This window comes from Emydura macquarii, unplaced genomic scaffold, assembly GCF_026122565.2.
Source record: "Emydura macquarii macquarii isolate MOO-44397 ecotype Brisbane River unplaced genomic scaffold, CSIRO-AGI_Emac_v2 contig_1119, whole genome shotgun sequence".
NCBI lineage: Eukaryota > Metazoa > Chordata > Testudines > Chelidae > Emydura > Emydura macquarii.
The window spans coordinates 12,576,424-12,601,347 of NW_027131256.1; the positions used below are offsets into that span (position 1 = coordinate 12,576,424).

The following is a 24,924-nucleotide window of genomic DNA, read 5'->3' on the forward strand; positions in this document are numbered from 1 at the left end:
ATGAGTGGCTTGTTTACCTTCAAGTGGGGGAAAAAAGGACATTCACTCAGACATTCACTGAGTTTTTCTGCCAACCAGCAGAAATGGTGGGTGCATGCGTGAGTGCACACACGTACGTACGCATGCTGTAAATGTATTTTGGAGGCAGAGAATGGAATGGCATTCAAGACAATTATGATGTGATTCATGCTTTATTTCCTTTGCAGATATTCTTGTCTTTATTTTGATGATGGTGTTTTGATAGTAGGTTTGCTCCACATGCCGAAGTCTCCCTGTTTGTTTGTGTCTACCCTACTTACTAAACAAAAATTTTTTTTTTCAGATTGTTGTAGGCTACCTTAACATTTGCTTTGGTACTATTCCATATTCCCTATGGCTGAGTATGGTAACACCATGAGGTTGTTAGATCTCAACAGGTGGACATAGGCTTTCCTCAGAGGGTGCTTATTTTTTCCACCTACCAAATTGCTCATATTTCAGGCTGATGTTTCCCTCATCACTATTTGAGAGGATGCACATAAGAAGTGTAAAAGCACATTACAGGAAGAAGAAGAAACTACACAAGAAAAGAGATGTGCGTTATTAACGGCAGTATAGTTAGGGTGCATTCAAGGAGGGCCCCACCCCATCCTGGGGCTGGACTATTTAAACAGGAGAAGAAATCTAAGCAGGGAAAGTGAGAGAGGATTAGAAGCAGGCAGGATGAGACACCTCTCAGACTCCAGGAGATGGGCCTGTCTGGGCCTAAAGACTTTTGTTTTGATGATTAAAAGTTTGGAAGCTCTGAACAGGGCCCTGAGGTAAAGGCATTATAAACTCGTATGCACCTTCCCTGAGACCTGGGAAAAGGAACATTATTTGTTTCATTAGTTTATTTTGGTGTCCTGTTGCTTGTATCCTTTACAATGCCCACAGAGTTTGGTGAGCAAAATAACCATGTTCAGCTGTTTGAATTACTAGGCAGATCTAGCCAAACTTTGTCATGAGTGCATGTGATTGATTTTTGTAAGCCACAACCCTGTGTGTTTTTTTCAGATCTTGTTTACTGTAATGGCCTTAAAAAGACAAGGCTGTATGAGTCGTCTCCTCCCATGCTTAGCTGAATTGTGTCATTACTGCAGGAAGGTGGGTGCCAATAGAAAGAAGAGTGATATGCCCTCAAAGGTGTAGCAGTCTTGGGCCCTAATCTTTGATTGCGGGATGAGTTATTCCCACTGAAGTCAATGGAAGTTACTCATGCCCTATGCTGGGAGAGCCGAGCCCCTTGAGCTCAGAGACTAGACGCTATTGTGCAAAGCCTGCACGATTGGAGAACTGGTGGGGAATATAACTCTGAGGGAAATTTTCTGAACATGTTATGCAAATATAGGCATGTGGAAGAATGAGTTCTTTTGGCATTGGTGTTTACTGATCTAAAGTGCAGTGGTATGTGGATCCTAGAAGCATATTTAAAACAATATGAAATTGAGCAAAATGTTCAAAGTTAAAATGGCAGGTACCGATCTAAACTAGACTGTTAGGGGGAGTGTTTGGGGGGCAGGGCTGTTCACTGAGCCCTTCTTAAAGAACAGTAGCACCATTCTGGGAAATATGAGCGGGAGTGAGACTCAGGAACAAATGAGAATGTGGGGAGACAAATGGGCCATTCAGAGTGACTGGGGAACCTTTCTTCTTCATTGGGTGAGCTGCTGGACTGTCAGAGAAGCCCAGTCCAGAGTCTTGTCTGAAGGCAAGTCAAGGTGTGGAAGAGTCTGTGCAGAAAGGAGAGTCTTGCTCAGGAGAGTTAACTATGACTGAAGAACCAGACGTTAACTGTAACTGTTTCAGTCTGAGTACAATAAAGCTCTGTTCAGCTTCTGCAGGAAGTGTTTTTGTGCCTGTATAATCCTCCTTTCTATTCAGAGTGGAACACAAACTGTTGAAGTGTAACGAGGAAGCTGTACTTTTCTGCATATTATCAAAGATGCATTAAATAGCTGCCCTAAACCATACACAAGGTAACCGGAAAAGGGAGACTGAAAGAGTGAGAAGTTAGCTTTGAGTGCCTCACCTCTGACATAATTGTGGGGATTCTTCCTCCAAATATCCACTACTTCACCTCCACCCTTTCTTCAAAGAACCACTGCAATATCACCATTGGGTTTTTGTTTTTTTCTCCCCTGAATGGGAGGTCTGGAAGAGCAATGCTGATATAGCCTTGAACTGCAGAAGCTGAAGGGAACATCCATACTAAACAAAGCCCACTAACCAAACACACTGGGCCAGATTCTACTAACATTTACACTAGTTTTTACACTATTGTAATTCCATTGACTTCAGTTGATTCTTGCACCAGTGCAAATTGGAGTACGAGATCAGAATTGGGCCCACTTTCATTGAAGAGTCAACTGGGTTTTTTAAGGTCTCTGAGGCTATGTGCTAATAGTCAGTGAAGTCTGGTTTGCTTACATATGTATATTTTTCTCTCCTTTTCTCCAGTGATGCTGGTAACAGAACAAAACGCTACCACCAATGCTACTACCATGTCCTTAGATATACCATCAATGTACCAAAGATGTGGTCATCCCACTATGCAGAGATTCACAACTATCCATGTGCTACAGGACACTACTACACTGCAGAAGGAGGGTGCAGGGCCTGTGTATCTGCAGCAATACAAAAGTCTTGGCCTGAACTCCATCTCTAGGTGAGGGTGTCACAGAGGTTGCAGCTACTATTAAAGCTATGGGTTGTAGTAGTTGCCACAATGATATTCCTCACCCTGAAAGAAGGAATCCATCCCTTTGATCCCTGCTCGGTGCTCATTAGGGCTTGATTCAAAGACCATTGAAGTTAGTGGAAAGAATCCCATTGACTTCAATGCGCTTTGGGTCAGGAATTTGATTTGCACTTGGGTGCAGTTCTGGACCCCTTATAGTACCGGTGTGATTTAAGGAAGACCCACCAGTCTTAAAAGATTTTTTTTAAAATCCAGTATTTTGAACTTGATACATTTTATGATTGAAATGATTGTGGGCTGGGGAGGATGGGGCTGTGGGAGCTGAGAGGTACAAAGCTCTGGAGACAATTTACGGAGAAAGAGACTACTTTCCCCACCTATTACCATTCAGAACAGATTAGATAGTTCTAACAGGATATTTGTGAGCTTTTAGACTGTTTTGAGTGAGGGGAGGTAGGACTTAGTGTCTGAGTTAGTGGAAGCTGTAGAGACATTTAATTACAGTGAAAATATACACAATAAACAAGTGTATTTTATTTTATTTTTTGTTCAGCCAAATATACTAGAAAGCCCTAAAGGGAAAATATATTTGTAGTACTTTACAGTTACAACTGCAATTTATGTTTGTCTACTGTCTTTCATATAAGAAGTAGCATATAATAAAACACTTTACAGTCTGTTTATCAATACAATAAACCAAGAATATTGCTCAATTTACTTTATTAGAAGCTGCTGAGAGATACAAAAATAAAATAAGGTTGGTTTGCTGGTATTTTTGTTGAGCAAGGAAACACTGGGAGAAATAAGTAGTGTTTAGTTTTCTAAGGAAGGATGGGGAGGGGTCAGAAAGAAAAAAGGGCTAACCTGGATATGGGACTTTCATCTCAGAAACCAAAGCTGTAGTATAGTGTTTGAATTCCAAAGGGCACAGAAGAATCTCGGGAAAATACACACGTGCAAATAAAACCATGATAATGCTGTTTGTTCTACCCATCTTACTGTAGGATGCTATACAAAGTGAGTAAATGTGGCAAAAACTGAAAATGAATTGTTTTTCTTGCCAACATTTGCTGGGGTTGGGTTCATTAAACTTCTCTGTGAGATTGCTGTAATTTTGAAGAGAAAAAAATTCATTCAAGATTCAAAATTCAAGAGTATCCATGTAAAAATTACTGCAGCAAACAGAAGTAAACAGGAACTAATCTGGTGGAATACAGATGAATCTGGCTGTCTCTGTACATATTTATAGACTACCAGTCACTGCAGCATTGAAGTCAACCACTAAGATATCTAAAGGCTTGTCTACACTGCCCCACAGGATTACACTTATATGAACGAGGCCCCTTTAAATTCATGCCTGAATCATCCACATGGGGGAATTAAACAACACTTTTGTGAGCACTGCTATTCAAACCCCCATATTCCGAATTGTGGGGCAGTGTAGACATAACCTAAGAGAGTAAACTGATTCAGCCTGAACCAAGAACTTATGACACACCTACATGTGATTTTTGTCATCATGTTTTGACCCTTGTTGATTAAAATTATTGTAAATTTTAGTTTAAACAGGACTCAAACCTTTGTTGCTCCATAGGTTGAATTCCAGGTGAATTCCAGTCAAAAACGCAGCTAGGAAATGCACAGTTATGCCAACCAAACAACATTAACTTTGCCATGTAGTGGCACCATCAGGAAAAACAAAGATGAAAAAAGCCTTAACTTTTTAAAAACCAGTTTCATTTAAACTGGGACCAAAAACACTAAAATATATTGATCATAGTTACATGGTTATTGCATGTATCAGGGCAGAGTTAAGGTTATTTGGATGACTTAACTGTGCATTTCCATACCTTAACATGTTTGGATTTCTTTTATGATTAACCTGAGTTTATGATGCTTGATTTTAGTTAATTACATCATCCTTGTAGGATTTTTAATTCATCCTTAAGTTGTTGATATATACTTTCAAAATTAAGCTATATTCATGTATTTCTTTCTTAATTAGGTTTTTGTTGGTTTTTTTCAACTTTTTATCATAAACTTGTAGACGAGCTCTGGGTAGTCTTCACACTGTCAGTTCAGTGTAAGTTATATACTTCTCAATGTGACAGTTTGTCTATTTCCAGCATTGTTTGGCATTCATATATTGTAAATGCAGTGGTCACCATTAAAAACTTGGTTACAATAACTCTACAATACCACAGTTTCCCCTACATGCAAAATAAGAAATATCTATGGTAACTATATGGTATTTGTTGGCAAGATTAAAGGACAACTACTGCATAATCTCCCTTTTTCAGTTTTTGTGAAGTGATGGAGGACTAAGGTGAATAGACTTGTTGACTCACTAGAAACTCCTTCCCATATAAGTGATTCTATTCAGATAATGTGAGTATAATTACACAAAAATTGCCGATAACATTTCAATGACCACATTCTACTTGAGTTACCATAAGGGAAGTACCAATGATGCAAAGATATAAATACAAAGGAAAGAGATGAAGAACTTAGCAGAAATCTGGAATTCAAGGCCATATATCATCTAACTGTGTAAAGATAAATACCTGAGTTTAATTATGGAGATGAGTGAATTTAATTTGTAGATCGGGAATTTCAGAATCTTAGGGCCGAATTGGGATTGAGTTTTTTGTTTTAATTTCTTAAAAAACACTTCCGTGATATTTAATTCTCATCAGCTCAGTAAGAATAGCTTTGTGCTATAAATTCCAGAAAAGATGACATCATTGTTTCATTTGCGTTCAGCAGCCAGTTAATTGAATTATTTGGGAGAAATTATTGTCTCTGGAGCAGTTACTTCTAGAAGCAAAACTGTTGCTTTAATTCTTCCATAGCTACTCTTTGCTTTAAAGGCTGCCCTAGTCTAGTATAAATTGACTGACTTCAGAAGAGTTACTCCTGAATTACACCAACATACATGAGTTCATGCCCAGTGTATCCGAGCCTTGGTCTATTCTTACCTGGAGATTTGGCGGCAGTCGACGGGAGTTACGCAAGCTATGCAAAGTAGCTTGTGTAATTCCTGTCGGCTGCTGTGCTTCCCTCTGCGCAGCATCTTCACTGCACTGCACCGATGGGAACACAGCACTACGCCACTTGATGGGGTGGTTTACTAACATTGACTTCCTGATCAATTGAGCGGATCTACACTGACCACTCAATCGATTCAGAAAGATGGAAAACTGAGTTCTGTGGTTTTTCTCTCTGGAATAAAAGTTCAAAAGCAGAATTCCAGTGCACTGATTAGAGACTCAGTTCATGTTCACGACACGTGTTCTATTTGGTATCAGGAATGGTCTTCTGGTTAAGACAATGGATTGGAAATCAGGAGTTTGTGGTTCAATTCCCAAGGCACTAAACAAGAATGCACCCACTTTCCACTCACTTTGCATAGATGTAGATGGTTATAGAAGGTGTAAGTCAGTGGATAATTAGAATGGAAGGTTTCTTGATTCAAAGGCGCACATACACTACATTACAGATGTCAATTTATTGGTTTTAGTGTTTGTGGATTTGGGGGGAAGGGACAGGGTTGGGTACCAGAATTTGACTTCACCTGTGGGGTAGCCTACTCTAGGACCATCCTGAATTAAAGGAAAATGGTGGTGCAACAACAGAAATCATGGACCAAGAATTGAATTAATAATAATAAAAAAAGACATTCAAAGAAAACAGTTACAAAAGAAGGCCAACATCAATCAAACATAAAAGACTGATAAGGAATAAAGAGTTTAATATATCATCAAACAAGAACAATTCTACCATTAAAGAAAATACCATCAAAGAAGGAAATGAGAGATTAACATAGAGACAGAAAGAAACCTTAGCAGCAAGGTGGGGGAAATCTACAACAAAAGGTAAAGACTGAGGAGTGCCTGGGTTTCATTCAGATATGTGTGTGTGTGTGTGACATTTGGGAATAACAATATTTTGCTTTGAAATTTGCATAAAAATAAAATCTTAATCACAACAGAAGGAGAATGAAAGGCACACAAGAAGGAAAAGGAACACAGAACAGACAAAGAAAAAGGGCAACATCAATGGCAAATGAAGGAGGGGGAAAGTTACGAGAGACAGAGAGAATGGAAATTTAATAAAGACATAAGACAAGAAAGAGAATGCTAATAAGCAAACTGCAGAAGTGCAGCATACTCTGTGGAAAAACACCAAACAAAGAACAGGAAGGACACAACACAAAACAAAGGGGAAAGGAGGATGGGGGAAAAAAAGAACACATCACCATAAACCTAAGAGTGATGAAAACAACACATTTAAAAACAGTGTGAGATGGTTTGCTGAAGAAAATGTAAGCAATCTCTACTGTACATCTGACTGTTAGATGTATCTGTTTGGATTTGAATATCCTTTTCAGATATGATGTAAATGGTTCGGTAATAACAATTCAATGTATTTAAACTGATAAAAATGCTCATCTGATGCACTGGGGCCTGCCCATGCATTTAGAAACCTCAACAATTTAACAGACCTGCCAAGAAAGAAAATAATTTTTAGAAGACCTTCCAACCTCAGAAACAAACCACTGCCACCCTCTGCTGCTCATCTTTCCCACCCCTGGCTCCACAAGAGAGACTGGGAAAACATATAAGCCTTGCAGGATATACTGAAGGTTAAAAGATTTGGGCTTTGCCACTAGCTTCCTCCTGTTCAAACCAGGAAGCTGTTAGCTGAAGCACCTCAGCAGCTCCCGGGGATGGTGTTATTCTTTGGGAGAGGTGGTTTTTAAGGTAGTCAGGACTAAATCTATTTAAAATTGGGCTCAATTAGGTCAAACTTGTTGCCTTAAAAGTGAAAGGGGAAAATGGGTTTGTACTCTCTTTATGTATTTCTTTATGTGGTATATAAAGAAGCCCTGAATTATTGTTGTTGTTTAAAATATATTTTGCTTGTCATTAAACTTCCCTTGGAAATCAGCTCGTAGCCAGTGCACATCAGAGCAATGTGCTCCCTTTGAGAAATACCTCTGATGAGGCATTTTGTTCTGTCTTCAGTTTCTGAATGACATAAAGGGTGTAGCCCCAGCTAGAGCACTTTACAGTAATCCAATCTGGAGGTGACAAAAATGTGAAGAACTGTGGGTGAGGTCAGCAACCTAAGACATGCAAATTTCCATCACCAAATTTAAAGCTGGTAAAATAGTTGGGGGTTTTTTTGTTTACAAAACACATCATTAATCAGTGCCACATGATATGAGAGAGGTGAAGAAAGTAGGTTCCAAAATAGTAGGCATGTGTATGGTTTAATAAAAATACCCAGGTACATTAGATAGGGTATAAATGAACCCTCATTCTTTCAGGGATAAGCCAATCATGAACTGCCTGGGTTAATAAACAAAGTCTGGTTTATTCCATAACTTTCAACTACAAAGTTTCTCACACCTTCCTCTGAAGCCAATCAGCACTGGCTGCTGTCAGAGACAGGTATACTGGACTAAATGGACCACTTGTCTGATCCAATCTGTCAATACCTATAACTCCTTACTAAGTACACATGATAAACAGCACTATTGGCTGCCACTGTTTACCTGGACATCGAAGACATGCCATATGTTATCAGCCTGAGTAACATTAACAGGCATTAACCCTTGCCGCCAAATAGACTTCGCACACAGTGGAGGTGCAGATATAAATGTAAAGCTTTCAGGACTCAGTAATCAAGAATGACAGATCCCTACTAAAACCTTTGCAGCTGGGCAGTTTTGGAGAACAGAAGGACTTGACGTGAGTTCGTGGGAAAGTAGTCTCTTATATTACAGTTAGAAGAGATTTTCAGCAATCATCTAATATATCCCCATTGTGCAAAGTTTCTGACAGGTTTTTTTTTTTTTTTACCAGCTTCCTAGAACTATCTGAAGAGTTATCCCTGGGTGGGTTGCAGTAGCATGGTAAAGCTATTGTTGCAAACACCCACACCAGCCTACAAGTATAAGCACAAAATGTCATTTTCTTTGTTTACCCTTATCAGTTTTCTGTCTTAATTCACTCAGTTGCACAGTCCCTCAGAATATTCTTTAGCTGGGCTTTAAAAACAAGCCTTTAATGGCACCAGCAGTGAATATTTACATATCTAGTAGATACATTAACTTTATTTTAAAAAGTTAAGCATAAGGAGAAAAACATTCTTAAACTTGTTTTAGTTGAACAAAAATTAGAATAAGATGTGGAATCCAGGTACAGGCTTGGCTACAATTGAAAATACTGCGGTGGTGGAAACACAGTAGAAGACAAATAGATGATAGAATGGCAAAGAATATAATGCAGATACAACCAAGGTCAATCTGACCTCAAGGCTGACCACTGATTAGATGGTGGGACATCATATGCAGGGATATGACCAGGCTGGGGGTAATGGAGGAACGAGCAATGGATAGGAATGAATGGTGGTACTGCACTGCTCCCTATGTCTGCAGTGACGCTTTGCGATGAAAAAAAAAAGAAGAAAGAAATAGTAATGTCAACTTACTAGAAAAGGGGACTAGGAGTCAGGACTCCTGTTCTGTGAACTGTCTTCTTTGTATTTATAAAGCATTCTGAAATTCTTTGAAAAGTATTATGCAAAGCATTTTATTATTAATCATTCATCCTCCAAGTATCTCCTTCAGAGTAAGTTTGGGCCAGACCCACAAAAGTATTTTAGTCTCCTAACCTCCATTGAAAATCAATGGGAATTAGATGCCTAAATGCCTTTGACTATCTGACGATCTATTTGACTTTCTACTGACTTGGTAGGCTCAAGCTTCATTGCCAGCTTCCCTTGTGCCCATTTGTCTGGTACTGAGGAGTTACCCCAGAAGAAAAGAATTCTAACTTGCACTAGCTGTCAAGAAAGTCAGAGCTGTTGGAGCCGAGAAGCCCACTGAGCGGCTGAATGTTTAGAGAGAGAGCCTTGTCACTCTGCATGGCATGCTGCTCTTGAGGTGGGGGCAAGGATCACGCTGGAGGCCATGTCTGTGATAATGAGGGAAGGGAACATAGACTGAACTTCATCAGAACTGCCAGTACCGGGCTTGGCCTGCCCACTTTCATTCAGTCTGACCTCCCATCATGATTGGTATTGGAGTTCCTTCTTGAGCTACGAGGGCTCTTTTATTTGCTCTGACCCCTTGCCATTTGAACGACGAGGGCTCTTTTGTGAACTGCTGCGTCTCCGTTCTGGCATCACTCCAATCGGGGCTCCAGCAGAGCTTTTTTCACTTAAGTGCCTTTTTGTTTCCAGAAAAGAGCCTGAGAGAAGAGAATTATTTCCTGTTTTACTTCTTCAAACTATGTGAGTTCCAAAATCACATGTTTAAGAGCATGGCAAGCTGTCACTAAGAGAATTCAAAAGAAAAACAAATTGCAAACACATCTGCTTTTCTCTAGAAGTCTGCACCGAAGAAGGAATACTGGTTTAAGCAAGGATAGGGCTAGTGTGGAAAAACTATGTGCTGCGTCAGTCACTTTTTCTCCAAGGCTCCTGCTTTAAACAGCCACTCTGCTTCTCTTGCAATGCAGACCAGCCTCAGACATTAAGTTCTTTATACCATCCCACCAACCCTGACTCAAAGGGCTCACCTACCAAGGGGAAAAGAAAGTTCAGTTTTCATGCCATTCAATCGTTAGCCTCTTGCTCAGACTACTAATGCTGACATGGGTATCCTCTTCCCTCAGAATTGGACTAAAACCAACAATTCACTTCACATAATCCACCAAACAGCCACAACTTTTTTGTCATATTTAAACTGGTTGCCTAGAAATGAGCCCACAACCAATTCCCTGTGCCATCCAAGTCCTATGCCCATTTTAAACCTATGAATCTGCTTCAGGCTAAAAGTCTTTGGTATATAATAGACTAGGTTTTCTCTTATTACAGCAGCACCAGTTAAAGAGGAATGTGGGTACAAAGAAAGCCAGGGTAAACCTATAGGCTGGCTAAAGTGGTAGACATTTTAAAAGAATAGCAAAATGTAATCTAGGGGAGGCTGTGTTTGCTGCAGTCCTGTTGAAAAATGCCTCTTATAAAGATCCCAATATACCACTCACCCAAGCAGAGCCCACTTTGGCATTGTGTTCCCTCCCTCAGAGCAACATTTTCCCTTTCAGGAGGGCATCGATTCTGAGAGTGAGAATAATAAGAGGGGTATTTCTATCTGATTCAAGCACAAAGCAATGTCAGTGTGCTTTTGTGCCAAATGTGTGATGGGTCAATGACAAGAGGTGTAAGCTAAGTGTGATCTGCGTAGAGACCACCCCAGTTCCAGTCTCACTCAGGACCTTTTATCAGCTTTCTGATCAGGGCAGGTTTTCAGCTGTTCTTACTTCAGAAGACAGAGCGATGTGGAAACCACTGAGCCACTAAATTCCCAGAGGTTTAAGGGTTTCCAGTGATTGGTTCCAGGCTGGTTTTAAGGATGATGCTTAAAGTAGGCTCATGTGACCTGAAGAGTAATCTGGTGTAAAGCAGGGGAAAAAATTTAATTACAGACAACAGAGAATCTTTGTTCTAATGCCGTTAACACTATCACTTTCTCCAGCTGCTTTACACATAATAACAGCTTAGCTTTCACCCCCCAATATATATTTTTGAAGGCAATATCCTCCTGTCACCACATACGTGGAGTTGGTTTCATTCATTTGAAATAGTGGGAGGTCCGTCCTATGTCATTCCATATAACAGTCTCTAATATATTTTCCCCTTTATTAGTGAGCTCACCTCAGTCAGTAACTGCTCGTGGAACAGAATTGCAAATGATGCAGGCAGAAGGAAATAGGCTCTATTCCCTCAGTCAGCATGATGTGGTCTGTTATTCCGCACAATATATCATCATGCTGACCTGCAGTAACGAGACATAATACTTGGTGATAAGCCTGAGTATTTTAGGAGAATGTGATAAATATAATGAAAGGAGTGGATAATTTTGCTGCTTTCAAAGATGAGAAGACCTGTAGTTATTCATCCTTATGCATTAGGAATTATATGTTACAGCAGGGGACCAGATGGCTCAGAGCACCAGTAATGGACTATGGAGCATTTTGTTTCTAGGTTACTGGGTTGAATTTGTCTCAGTTTCAGTCACCAGAAGTTGATCCTGTTGGCATACTGGCCTGTGTGAAGAGAGTTTGTGCTTGAAGATCAGGTCTACACTAGAAACTTTTGCCAGTATAGTACAGTTCGATAAAGGGGGATTCTCTATGCCATTTCTATACCGGCAAAAGACCTAGTGTACATACAATTATACGGGTAAAAAAGAGGGTTTGCTGGTATAGCCTATTTCATTGAGGACCTAGTATAAGCTGCATCTAAAATAGGAAGGTGTGCTAGTATGGCAATCTGTCCATCCGCTAAACTGGGCCTCAGTCTAGTTTCCAGTGGGATTTGTTTACACTATAAAAATCAGTCTCACAACTGGCACTGACTGGCTCCCTGATTGACAGTGGGTGAAATCCTGGCCCCCTTCTGTCAGTGGCAGTTTGCCATTGTCTTCAGCTCCGACTAATGTTTCACCCCATGTTTGTAGAAAGTTCAAGTGCTTAAATAGTGGAGACTGAACTACCTTCTCAACCCTGTAGCTTTTCCCTTCAGATCAGTGATGAGGTACACTGGTGACACAGCGTGTCTGTACATGGCACTGTCTATGTTATGTCTCTGAATCCTTAAACAAAGGACTGGAGTCTTGAGGCCTGTCAATGCTCCGTCATGATAGCTGAATTCACTTTGAAGCAAGTTAGACACAAATTCTACATGTCAAGAGTAGGACTCAGAATGCAGTGTTAAGATATTTTCTTGAATGGGAGTGAAGGGCAGTATTTCCATTCACAGGTTTGGTTGTCTTGTTATGTTTTCATTTAACTTGAACCCCTAACAATTACTCATAAACTATATCTGCTACTACCAGGCTCAGAGTTTCCTCACTTAGTAAGAAGATAAGCAAAGATATTTGCGTTTTTAGCTTTTCCTTTTAATTTTTAATGCAATTGTTACTTTCGGTCACAAAGTAACTCCAAAGCTTCTCTCTTACAGCAAACCTACTGATGGGAATGGGCCCATTGCAAGGTTTCCCCAGCAGCCTCCATACCACCCCATGTTCAGTTTCATAGCCACCTAGTTGTCACCACCATTCATCCACTACAGATGTTTGAACAAAGCAGGCTAAAAAACATAAAATCCGTTCACACTCCATCAATGAGGGAAGAAATGATCCCCCAGTTGGCACACCAAAGAAGCAGAAGGTTAATTCTATTTGAAATTCCCCTAACTAAGAATTTGATCTCAGTAGAGGAGAAGAGTGAACCACCAGAGCAGATGGATTGATACTTTAAACCCCACAATGCTGGATTTATAATGTCACTGTTTTTAAAAAACCCTCTCCTCCACTCTTGAAAAATTTTCTGTCTCACTTAATAAGGCATAATGGGCAGCTGTGGGGATCTGCTCGCACCCCGTGTGTTGCAGCTTATGCAATAAATTAAAATTAAAAATAAATTGAGAATAGACCTTAAACTTATCTTCTCCATGCCCAGAAGAAAATGACTAAACCACCACAGAGCAGACATCCAAAGGTGCATGTATCTTGCAAATTCCAAACCTGAGTAGATCAATAACAGCAGGATTTATCCGCTTCTGGATATAGATGATCAGCACACTTTGTCTACATTCTTTCCTTGAGCATATATATTTTAAAAAATCATCTGGCATTTGACAAGATATTCTGCATTCTTCCTGATAACAGCTTTAGGCAAATGCATCTGTCACACAGACTAAGACACATTTTTTGGTTTTGTCTTAAATGAAATATGATGCCAATATGGTGGCAAATTGTCAAGTCCTCTGATATTTATTCTTTCAAACCCTAGTAGTTTGGTACAGGTGCCTTGAGTTTCAGCAGCTGATTCAAATGAGAAATACGTATGTCAGGTGGTGTTTGTTATTATGGTGGCTTTATAGTAAAAGTCAATAAATAAACTGCCCAGACACAAACAAAATAACGGTAAAAACACTCTTGGTTTTCATCTATAAGCACCAGAACCCAAAGTGCTTTGCAGACCATACATGTACTGTAGATTCAGTATGTGTCTGTATATATTAATTTATACAGTGCCTGCATCTAGATTGATCCCAAAGCACTTTGTAAACTATCCACACATAAAACGACCACCTGGTGCCCAGCACGTTGTATGGAGGAAGAGAGTCTGACCATGCTACTGGGACAAATTCCTGCACTTTCAAAAAATGGAATGGGATCTTTAGGTTCCAATGTTCAGCCAATTGTGACTGCAAATAAATTGTTGGTGCAATTAGTAGTGGTAGAAAATCAAGCTCCTAGCTTTTTAATTGCTAACAATTGGGGCTGTAATCAATTTAAAAACATGCTGACACAAACTGTGCTCACCACAAAAGGAGGAGTTTAGCTATTAACATACACATCGCAAATTTAAAAATATTATTCATGCCTATATATACACATGCCAGTAAAATTCAAGAAAATTAATTGTGCCTATTTAATAAGGATGAAGGGCTGAGTCTCATCCATGCTGGGATTTAACACCTGAATGCCAAAGAACCTGGGTATTTCCAAAGCTGTTGCTTGGATCATTAAGATACCGCTTGGATCATCTGATACCAATATTTAGATATAGATCTCTGTATTTCAGGAGCTATGTATATCTTTCTACCTATATAGTTACACTTACACTCTCTCACTCATCTACTTATTCTTAAACACAGAATAAAAAGTATTCCATAACTCTAACAGTTTCCACATGCACAAAATCACCCCTGGGTAAAGTACAACCGTGGAAAATTCCAGGCAGCAAAGAATTTATTTTTCAGAAAATGATCAGCATATGAAAATGGGGTGGGGGGTGATAATGAATGTTCTGATGTAGGCTTTGCTAGAGCAGGCAGTTATGACAGGGTTAATTTCAGGCACTGCTGAAAAGCAGCATCCCCCCCGCACTTACCAAAAACAAGCCGCTCTATCCCAATACCTGAGTGACAAATCCTAACTTTAAAATCTCTGAATTTAAAATTCTGATATTTTAAAAGTAAAGAGGGGTTATTCACACCAAGTGATTGAAATGTGCAGACTTAACCCAGAATTTTACTATTGGAGCCAGGGGTTCAGGCCCCTAAACCTATAGCCCTTAGGGGAAGTGCTGGAGACGCAGGCCATCATGGACAAGCTTTTATGTTACTGTCTACCCCACTCTGGCTTCCTGCACTGCAGAGATAAGGCTATTCATGCAGAACTAGGGACTGCAATCACTGGCTCCTTTAGGAACACCCCCCCCCCCCATCCCTCATTGACAACTCACAGTACACATTTGGAAGTTACCCAAATTTGACTTGCACAGATTGTTTGCAGGTACTTGGACCATGGCTATATACAGGGAGAATGCTGTGGAACACTTCCTCAGCTGTGTAGGTGGATGCCAGGCTCCTTTCCTCTAACAGAAGCAGAGGGGAGTATGGGACTCTATACATGTGTTTTGTTTTGTGTTTTAGCTGTAAATGCCAAATGTACCTTTAAAGTCATAAATTATGCAGTTTTAAAAATAATATTGTAGAGATTTAGCTTAGGAAGTGCTAAACTTCTTTGTGTAATAAGTAGAGCTGGCTGGGAATCTTTCAAAGAAACTTTTTTTCAGTTAGAAAATTCCATTTCATCAAAATCAAAGTCTTTTTTTTTTTTTTTTTTTTTTTTTTTCAGAAAAGGGTCAGTTTTGATGAACTTCCCAATTTAAAAAAAAATAGGAAAAAAAGTTCTGAAATTGTCAAAACATCCCATTTTGATATTTTCAAAATCAAAAGTTCCATTTTTGGTTTGGAATGACTTTTTTGGTTTCAAAATTTTGTAATTAAACATAAAAGGTGGAAATCAAAATGAAACCTTTTGAAATTATTGAAACAGAACTTTTTGAATCACCTGAACTGAATTTATTTATTTATTTATTTATTTGCCTTTTGAGTTCGGGAACATTTTCAAGATTTAGACTTTTTTTCATCCTGATTTGGGACAATGAAAATTTTCAGAAACATGTAAATTCTAGTGGGATGGGACAATTGTTTCCTACCCAGTTCTAATAATAAACCAATGATGTTACCATTGCCCAACTTCCTTGTGCAATTTGTCTTGTACCCATCTGGGAATAGTAGACAAGGGAAGCCAGCTGCTACAGGAGCAATGATTAAAATGAATTGAACGGGGGTGGGGGAAAGTGGGGGGTAAGGAAGGGAGCTCCCTATACCTCTAGCAGCACCAGCCACGGAGGTTGAGTTGTCCTTCTGCTTTCACGAGATGAGCTGTGTTCCTTCTCTCCTCTGCTCCCTTATTTTAACCCCTGGGAATGTATGAGTCCATTGAAAATACCCTTCACAATAGAACTTCTCTAGGTGCTGTCGGGTGAATGAAGGTGCACCAGGACCACTGACAGCGAGGTCAGACAGTTCCCATTGGATTCAATCAGGTTGCTAACTCCTGAGCACCCAGAAAGGGGGCCAAATTGTCCAAAGATTCCAGCTTGCATTTAGACACCTACATCAATGGCCAGATGTTTTTTCCTAAGAGCACACTGGATGCACATTGACTGCTGAGCTAGTTTGAAAATCTGGCTACAAATGTCTCAGTGGGAGCTCCTGGGCACTCCTGAAAACCTGGCCACTTAGTAAGATGTCTAAAGGGAAGTGGAACTGTTAGGAAAATCTAGCCCTGATTGGGATGGTTCTGAGGAGCCCTTTTGAAACTCCACCCTACAGAGTTCTAGTGAGGCTGGTGCCTGGTTGTCTCCTGACATTGAAGGGAGTGCAGAAACCGGGAGGGTGCCCTGAAGATTGGATGATATAAACATGGACAATTTTGGACTTCCTGGGAAAGGTGAGTGGAGGGAAATGAGCAGCAGGTTGTGTTTTTTGGATGATGAATTTTGAATGGAATGCCCAGTTCAGTTCTGGGCTGCTGCATTGCCAGAAAGATAAGCAAATTAGTGGGAGTTCAGTGGAAAGCAGCAAATATAATCCGGGAGCTGAAGGGCCTGGCTCAAGAGGAAAGGTTAAAAGGGCTAAATATGTACAGCTTGCCTAAACACTGACTAAGGAGAGCCATGATAAGAGTCTACGCTCTCTGAACGTTTGTAAACATGAAGGAATGAGAAGAATTATTTAGTGTGATACACCCAAGTATGATGGAGATGTTTAAAAACGGAAACATTTTACACAAATATTGGGTAAAAGCTTTCTGAAGACGAGTTGTGAAACAGTCTCCCGGGGGAAATTGTAGATGTGGCATTGCTTAGGAGTTTTAAAAACAGTTTAGACACAACACTGGAAAGTGTTCTGGAGAGGCTAATCCTGCACTGGCCCCCGGAGGGTAGGCCTGGATGATCTAATAAGTCTTGTTATCCAGAATTTATTATTATGATTTACCAAGTTGGCATTTAATATAATAGGGTTTTTATAGCTCAGCTCTTGAGCCAAAGCCCGTTGAAGTCAAAGGCCCTTAAATGCAATAATATTTCAGTTCGGGATCTCAGAAGGCTAGATTTTATACCAGACTCGGAAACAATATAAATGCACTATGGGCAAATCAGGAGATGTGGATTCTATTCCTGGCTCTGTCACTGATCTGCTGTGACCTTGGGCCCGTTACTTCACCTCTCTTTGTCTTCCATTTAAATTGTGAACTCAGACCATTTGTCTGGCTGTATAAATTGTAAGCTCTTTGAGACAGGGACTATCTTTCTGTGTGTATGTATACTGCCTAGTACAATGAGGTTCCATCCGAGATTGAGGACACTTAGGCACCACTGTAGCAGAAATAGTCGTAGGAATGGATCCACCTGAAAACACACAGATGGCATAGGAAGGTTGCAGAGGGATACAATGCAGATCACTGCAAGTAACACACAGGATTGAAGACCATTTTTCAGAGGTTTGTCCATGCCTCTTTCCCTTTAATGGCTTCTTTATACTTACATCCAGTGGCATTCATTAACTCCTGTGAATTCCCAGTGTGACACTATGGGCAAAAGGGCCAGTGAGATCCTTGGATATGTAAACTGGAATCTCAGATAGACATAGGTTATTTCTCTTCTGTATCTGGCTCTGATACGACTGTACTGGAATACTGTGTCCATTCTCGTATCCACAATTCAAGAAGGATATTGATAAATTGAAGAAAATTCAGGGAAAAGCCATAAGAATGATTAAAGGATTAGAAAACATGCCTTACAGTGATAGATTCAAGGAGCTCAAATGAATCTATTTAGCTTAACAAACAGAAAGGAAAGGAGTGACTTCTTTACAGCCTAAAAGCATCTATGTAAGGAGTAAATATTTAATAATGGGCTCTTCAATCTAGGAGAGAAAGGTATAACATGATCCAATGGCTGGAAATTGAAGCTAGACAAATTCAGACTGAAAATAAGGTGCACATTTTTAACAATGAGGGTAATTAACCATTGGAACAATTTATCAGGGGTTGTGATGGATTCTTTATTACTGACAATTTTTAAATCAAGATTGGATTTTTTTCTAAAAGCTCTGCTCCAGGAATTATGCCAGGGGAGTTCCATGGCCTGTGTTATACGGGAAGTCAGTATAGATGATCCCAATGATTCCTATTCTGGCTTTGGAATCTATGAATGACATCTACATGGGGAATAGAAAAGGGTGACCTGATCACAGGTCTGGGGGGTCAGGAATGTGAGACTTCTAGTAATGGCTCTGGTGCTGACTCTGTGTTTTCTTAGGCAAATTGCAGAACCTTATAGTTAAATCAGGTTGCCTCATCTGTAAAATGGAGATAATATAACTCCTCTCTCTCCCAAGACCATTGTGAGGCAAAGTGCTTTGAAGTTGAACAGGCCTGTAATGTCAGGTAGGGCTGAGCACTAGCTACAGAATTCATATTTGGATCCAGATCTCAAGGCTTCTGAAGTGTAGGGCTTTTTTGGGCCTGGGCCCTTTACAGAAATGGTGAAATCTAACTCAAGATTCCAGCCGCTTTCCCACCAAAGTTTGTGGGATTTAGGATCCAGGGTTTGGGTTATGGTCCATCTTTAAATGTTATTAGTATTAGATACTGTAAACTGCAAGTAGTAAGAAGTCAAGTCAGTCTTTATTCTTGTTAAATTCGGCCCTGGTTGTTTTGACTACTTTGTGAAATCCATAAAGACTGTGTAAATTGCAACAGCAAAGTCATATGAGAAAACAGTGCAAAATTCCAGGCTTAGAACCATAAAGCCCTTATCTGGCTTTATTCTTTCCCTTCTCTATTTTTTTTGCTTTCTCACCTCATATACTCTTGGTGTATATTAAATGCTGTGTAATGGATTCATTGTGTCCTGTGTAATTCAATAATAGGCGGAAATTATCTTTGTCCTTTTCTAAAAGGACTTGTTAAAGTATTCACGACTCCTTTGATTAAATTAAACAGCAGGGAAACTTGAGTCGCTTAGCTATTGCCTCACCTGTAGGCATAATTACAGTTAATAAAGATTTACTCAGTAAGGTTTCTAGTGCCTGGATTGTGTTCCATCTGCCAAATGACTTTATTAATCTCCTGTTAAGAATGTAGGAAAGACGAGGACAATAAAAGAAAATACACATTAAGGATCTTCCTCCTTCCCTTACATTTTTTCCTATTCCACCTCTGTAAAGCTACTAATGGATAAATTGCAGATGCTTCAGTGGTTTGAAGATGTGCCATACATTTCAGATGTACACTGGAAATGTTGAGTTCCCCATTGTCACCCTGTTCTTCGATGTATCTCATCCTTACCTTGCCATCTCTGCATGTCAGGGTTGGAATGGGTATGATCAAAGCGTGGTAGGCTTCAGTTATCCCTTCTTAGTAGCTGATGTAATTTGTTTGCTTTGCAGTTCTCCTTCTCACAGCAATATCTAGTGCTTACTATGCAGACCTTGAGAATTCAACTCTTGGAACCAGCTGTGGTGTTCAAATCTCACATACCCTGTGTCTTCCGGTATGAAAGGTGCCCCTGGATAGATTGTTCCCACTGAACCTAGGGAATCTCTTTGGCTTGCATCATTTGAAGATAAGAGTCATCCTGGCAGATTTTCCATGCCAGATGGCTTAAAACAAAGATCGGGGCAGCATTTTGGATTTTGAGATAGGAAGATAGGATATGCAATGGAACTGATCCAAATGGAAACATGTCCAGATTCAGCTTAGTTTAGTCCAAAAACTGACTTCAGGCTTCCTCTTACTCTTTGCCACAACAAGCTATTCTTTAGCTGTGAATGTGTCTACAGTGAAATACTTGAATTCTGAAACCTGATTTTCACCTTTATCTTCACTCCTTTTGTAAGGAAAATAGATGAATCCTGGTTTCTTTTCTTTGCAGGGCTTTCTTCGTTTTGTTTGAGTTTCCAATTAAGAATTCTCATTGAGATGTTCATATACATGAATCGGCAGGGTCAATTACAACAGGATCTAAATGCTGTTCCTGCAGCCTCTTAAATTTGTAAGGTGCAGTTAAAATACCAACCTTTCCTCCACTGCTAAAACAAACAATATCTCATTTGTCAAATACAAAATTTGGTGTCCTATGTGACATGAGTTTGGTGGTCTCAGCCCATTTCCCGCATTGTACATCACCAAGAAACATTTTTACCACTGGTTGTTCTGACCACCTTTGATAGTTGTCTCAGCTGAGAAGCTGATGACTGAGTGAAGCCAGAGGCTGTCGTACCCTGACACTCCTAACACTGGCCCCTCTGGGTCTGGTTTGAGGGTTATTAGTGGAGCAGAATGAGGAGACTTGTGCTGTACCCAATCTGAGGATAAACAGAGCGCTTCAGACTGCAGGGCTGTCAATCCAGCACCTCTCACCAGCATTAAACAAACACACATGCACAAAAATATGTCTTGACCGGATCCAAGGAAAGGCTGTCATATCAGCTCATATTTCTCCAGCCTGTCGAGGATTCTGGCTAATCGTTCTCTGAATCACAGGCTGATATCTGCGCTAATAAATCCACCCATTCTCTACCATCTCAAGCCCCCCGGGTTTGCATAAGTCAAAAGTACTTTTTAAAAGCATCATTCCATTTACTTCCAATAAATGTACCTCCCCAGCTCCCACACTCAAACACAGCACTAACTTAACATGGCCATTTGAACAAACTGGATGGGTTACGCTACAAGGGCACCTGTTAACATCAGCTTTTACTCATGCGTAATATAGAATAACAGTTCTCTAGGTACCTCTGTGAGGCTCTGTTCCTGATTTTATGAAAGCCTAGGAAGGTATATATATATATATATATATATATAGCATATATGTATATATATACACACACTAGGTGGTTATTTCTTTCTGGTTATTTTTGCATATCCTGGGAAGTGCCATCCAAGTTAAAGGAACCCACTGGTTTTTCCAGTTAGGAAAGAGTTAATAAAAAATGCTCCAAAAATCACAAAATGTTAACTATACAATCTGCAGCTGTCATGTAGCACAGCACATATGAACAGTTTGCTTGATAACCAGTCACCTGCTTTAACCAATAGACCATGCTTCCTCATATGACAGGTACATCCCACCCTTGATCGCAAAATGTTTCTGTGTCTCAGAGACTGATTTTTTGAGATATTTAGCATTAGCAAACCACACGTTGGCTAGGTGTGGGGGAAGGGAGCAGGCATAAACTTCCCAGGCCATCTGTCAGAAAGAATCTCCTACTGTTCTCAGATTGTGTAGAGGTATGTCTGCAATTCTGAGTAAGAAGTAAGCCTTATCAAATGGAAGTCTTGCTTAAAAATATGTATTGCTATAAAGAATTTAGCGCTTGACTGACAGGCCTGGAGACCCATGTCTATTTACCCACTGAACAGGTATGGCACATGCAACGCTAACGTGAGTTTCTTCATACTGCCTACCTAACATACTTCACCCCTGAAGGTTTGCTTCTCGTTATAAGCCCGATTTCAAACCTCCCACCCAACATCTCCCTGAAGAAACTGATCTTCTTGAGATTTTTACGTACCACGTCTTGTCCCAGGGTGGAATTCTTCAGGGAAGTTGGGTAAAAATCAGGGGGAGAATTTTAAAATCGTTATAGCTTATTGAAAATGTAGGTGTAGTTCATGCTAATCTTGTTTTGATGCATGATGTTGCTAACATAAGCTTGGCCTCAGAAGTCTACTTTTGTTTGTTTTGTTGACCAGATTGAGGAGTAAACCTTTAAAAGTTTTAAGGGAAAAGACATAACTAGCTATTCTAAGGGTATAATGAATAACATTTACAGGTATAAGCTACCCTTAAAGTGACACCAAATAGTGGGCTCAGCCAGAAGTTTGGTGGGGCATTGATTGGGGGAAGGACAGTGTGAGAAATGTAGAGGGCTGGAATCTTAAAAGGGGTGTGGACTTAGGTGGGCATTGGTAAGGGCAGCATGTGACCAGAAGGGACATGAGCTGGGGGTACAGGATTGGGGCACATAGCATTGTGTCATGGAGTCATTCTTCCTAGCCTCAGAATAGGGGTGGTTCAGCGGGAGGATTGAGGAATAGACACATGGAGAGGAGCAGGAAGGAGAGGGGACGGAGGAAGGAGCAGGGACCCTAGTAGCATAGAAGGGAGACTAGAACTGAGGCAAGGGAGGGAGGACATGGAAAGCAAGAGCAGGGAACTGGGGGAGAAATACAGAATGTGTGTGCAGGGCATCTGAAGCGACATAGCAGGGACATGGAAGAGTTCAAGTGTTTAACATTTTCCATGTGGACAAAAGTCTCCCATCTCCACTTCCAGTCTCTGCCACTGTCCATTCCTCCCCCCGCCCACCGACATTGCTTCCTAATTATTCACTTAGATCCCTGTGGTGCAGCTCCATGCACTGTACAGAGTACATCTCTATGAAAAGTGTCACAGTTAAAATACATGGCAATGTTCTGCCACAGCCCAGAAGACCTTGCAGAGAACAGCAGCTAACCCTGATCTTGAATTTTACCATTGACATCAGTGGGTGAAGGATCGAGCTGTTAATGAGGATTTTGTGGAAATGCCATGAATTTGAAGGAAATGCACCTAGGAAATCAAATACATTTCTCTAGCCAAAAATCCTGGATATTTGCAAATAATTCAGGCTTCCACAATTGGAATCTGGCAAAGCAGAAGTGGCAGCTCACACCGAAGGACTCTCACTTCCACCTGCCCTTTAATCCTGCACTGCCATTTTCCCCATTAAATCCTTTTACCCATGCAAATGCCATTGCTGCATTGCAATCTCTGCCCCAGCTAATGGAGCCCAATTGTCCTGCTCGAAGTCTGTGCTGCTCTTGTAGCCAACCTCTATGATTATTAACAGGGGCTTTTTCTCTTTCCTTAATGCTACGCTGTTTAATGCTGAATTACATTTGCGAGGAAAATTCTGCTGGAGACAATGTGACGCATTCATGCAAACCAAGTAAATTTGATTTGAATGAATGTTATTACAGCAGGTTGAGACGAATTCGGGATGACAGAAAACTTTGTGTGTGACAGTGGAAGCCTAGCACAAGGTTCAGTTAATACATCACCTAGGGAAAGCTTAGGGGGAGAAAAATATAAGGGTCAGTTGATTACTAGGTGATATTAAATATGGGTCCATATTCTAAACAGAATGGATGGAATGAGCAGAGGATAAGGGGGAAATCTGGAAATATGCAGCCCTTCCAAACTGAGATTTGACTCCTGTGTCATCATTATTTCTACTGAAGTAGCACCTAGAGGCCCCAACCAGCATCAGGCCCACATTGTGCTCTATGAACACATAGTAAGACACAAGCCCTGCCCCAAAGAGGTTACAATCTAAATAGACAAAGGTTGGCAGAGGAAACTGAGCCACGGAGAGGTGAAGTGACTTGTCCAACATCACCCAGAGGCCAGAGCCAGGAATAGAATCTGGATGTCCTTAGTCTAAGGCTATAGCTATACTGGCAGCGACACAGTCTGCGCCACTGGTTCGATTCTCTGAGGTCGATTGAGCGGAAGTGGAGACCTGCTCAATCGACCAGGGAATCGAAGCTGCTAATCCACCCCCCACCAAGGAGAGCAATGCTGCGTCAACAGGAGGGCATTTCCTAAGTAGAAGTTAGGAAGTCGATAGGAGATACACAAGCTACATAGAGTCCACTGCTGCCGAATTGTGCGGGGAGTGTAGACATAGTCCTAGTCTAGCGCTCTATTTTTCAGTGGCAGCTATAGGAATATTTTGTGATGAGAGTTGTTCTAGAAATAAAATTACATCAGAGGCCTGCATATGCCACTCTTTATTTTAAAAATATATCACAGTAATAGGCCAAAACATTACGACTAATCACGTGGATACTGCAGTGTGTGGGAAAGAGGGAGAATGAGAACATGAGATAGACATTATTGCATATACAACCAAGTATGTTCTTAGCAACACAGTGTACCTCGTGTATAATAATATCTAATTATTATATATCACTTTTAATACATAGATCAAAGAAAGTCAGCATTATTTCCTTTATTTTACAGATGGGGAAACTGAGGCACAGGGCAGCAAAGTCACCCAGCAATCCAGTGGCTGCATACGCTAGACCACACCGCTTGCCCAAGAGGCATACAAATTATTCGTATTAAGATTAAGGGCCTAAATATGTTGTTTTTTGTTGCATAACTGCAAATGCAAATTAACAACCACATTACAACTGGTCAAAAATATATTTTATTTGCTATGAAAAAAGATTCCAAGAAAACACATTTTTCATGTTCAATAATTTTTTTCAGATTTTTGTTGAAAAACTGGAAACTTGAAAACTCCACCATTTTTCATTTTTGTTGACTGAAATTGTTGGAATCCAAAACAATTTTCAGTGTGCGGGAAGGTTTTTTTTTTTTAATGAAAACTCCAGAAATGTAGATGAAAATGCCATTTTTTCCATTAAAATTTTCGTTTAATCCAAAAGCCAGTTTTTGTCCAAAATAAAAAGTTTCTTTCATTTATTTAGTTAATTAGTTATTTAGAACAGCTCTAACTGCAACTCCAAAACTGCAAATTTGCAACTGCATGTTAACTGCTAAAAATACCCTAACAAGCTAATTCTTCTCACCTGCACTAGCACTAGTGTAAATCAGCAGTAAAATACAAACAAACAACACCACCAAAACATGGATTTAACAGAGACCAAAAATTTGTAACACTTTCCTTTGTCCTATGACTGTAGA

At 40.2% G+C, this 24,924-nt stretch overlaps 2 long non-coding RNA genes across 2 annotated transcripts in view; one reads left to right on the forward strand and one right to left on the reverse strand.

Moving 5' to 3' along the window:
- Nucleotides 1-24,347, forward strand: part of LOC137151886 (uncharacterized) — an 85,998-nt gene extending 61,651 nt beyond the window's left edge. The window contains exons 2-3 of the long non-coding RNA XR_010919393.1: nt 2,479-2,686; nt 24,235-24,347. This is a non-coding gene — a long non-coding RNA (uncharacterized lncRNA). The remainder of the gene's footprint in view (nt 1-2,478; nt 2,687-24,234) is intronic.
- LOC137151885 (uncharacterized) lies at nt 12,671-13,444 on the reverse strand. The gene is made up of 2 exons (XR_010919392.1): nt 13,320-13,444; nt 12,671-12,883 (listed from the first exon to the last, which is right to left on the reverse strand). It is a non-coding gene; the product is annotated as an uncharacterized lncRNA (long non-coding RNA).
- Nucleotides 24,348-24,924: the final 577 nt, after the last annotated feature.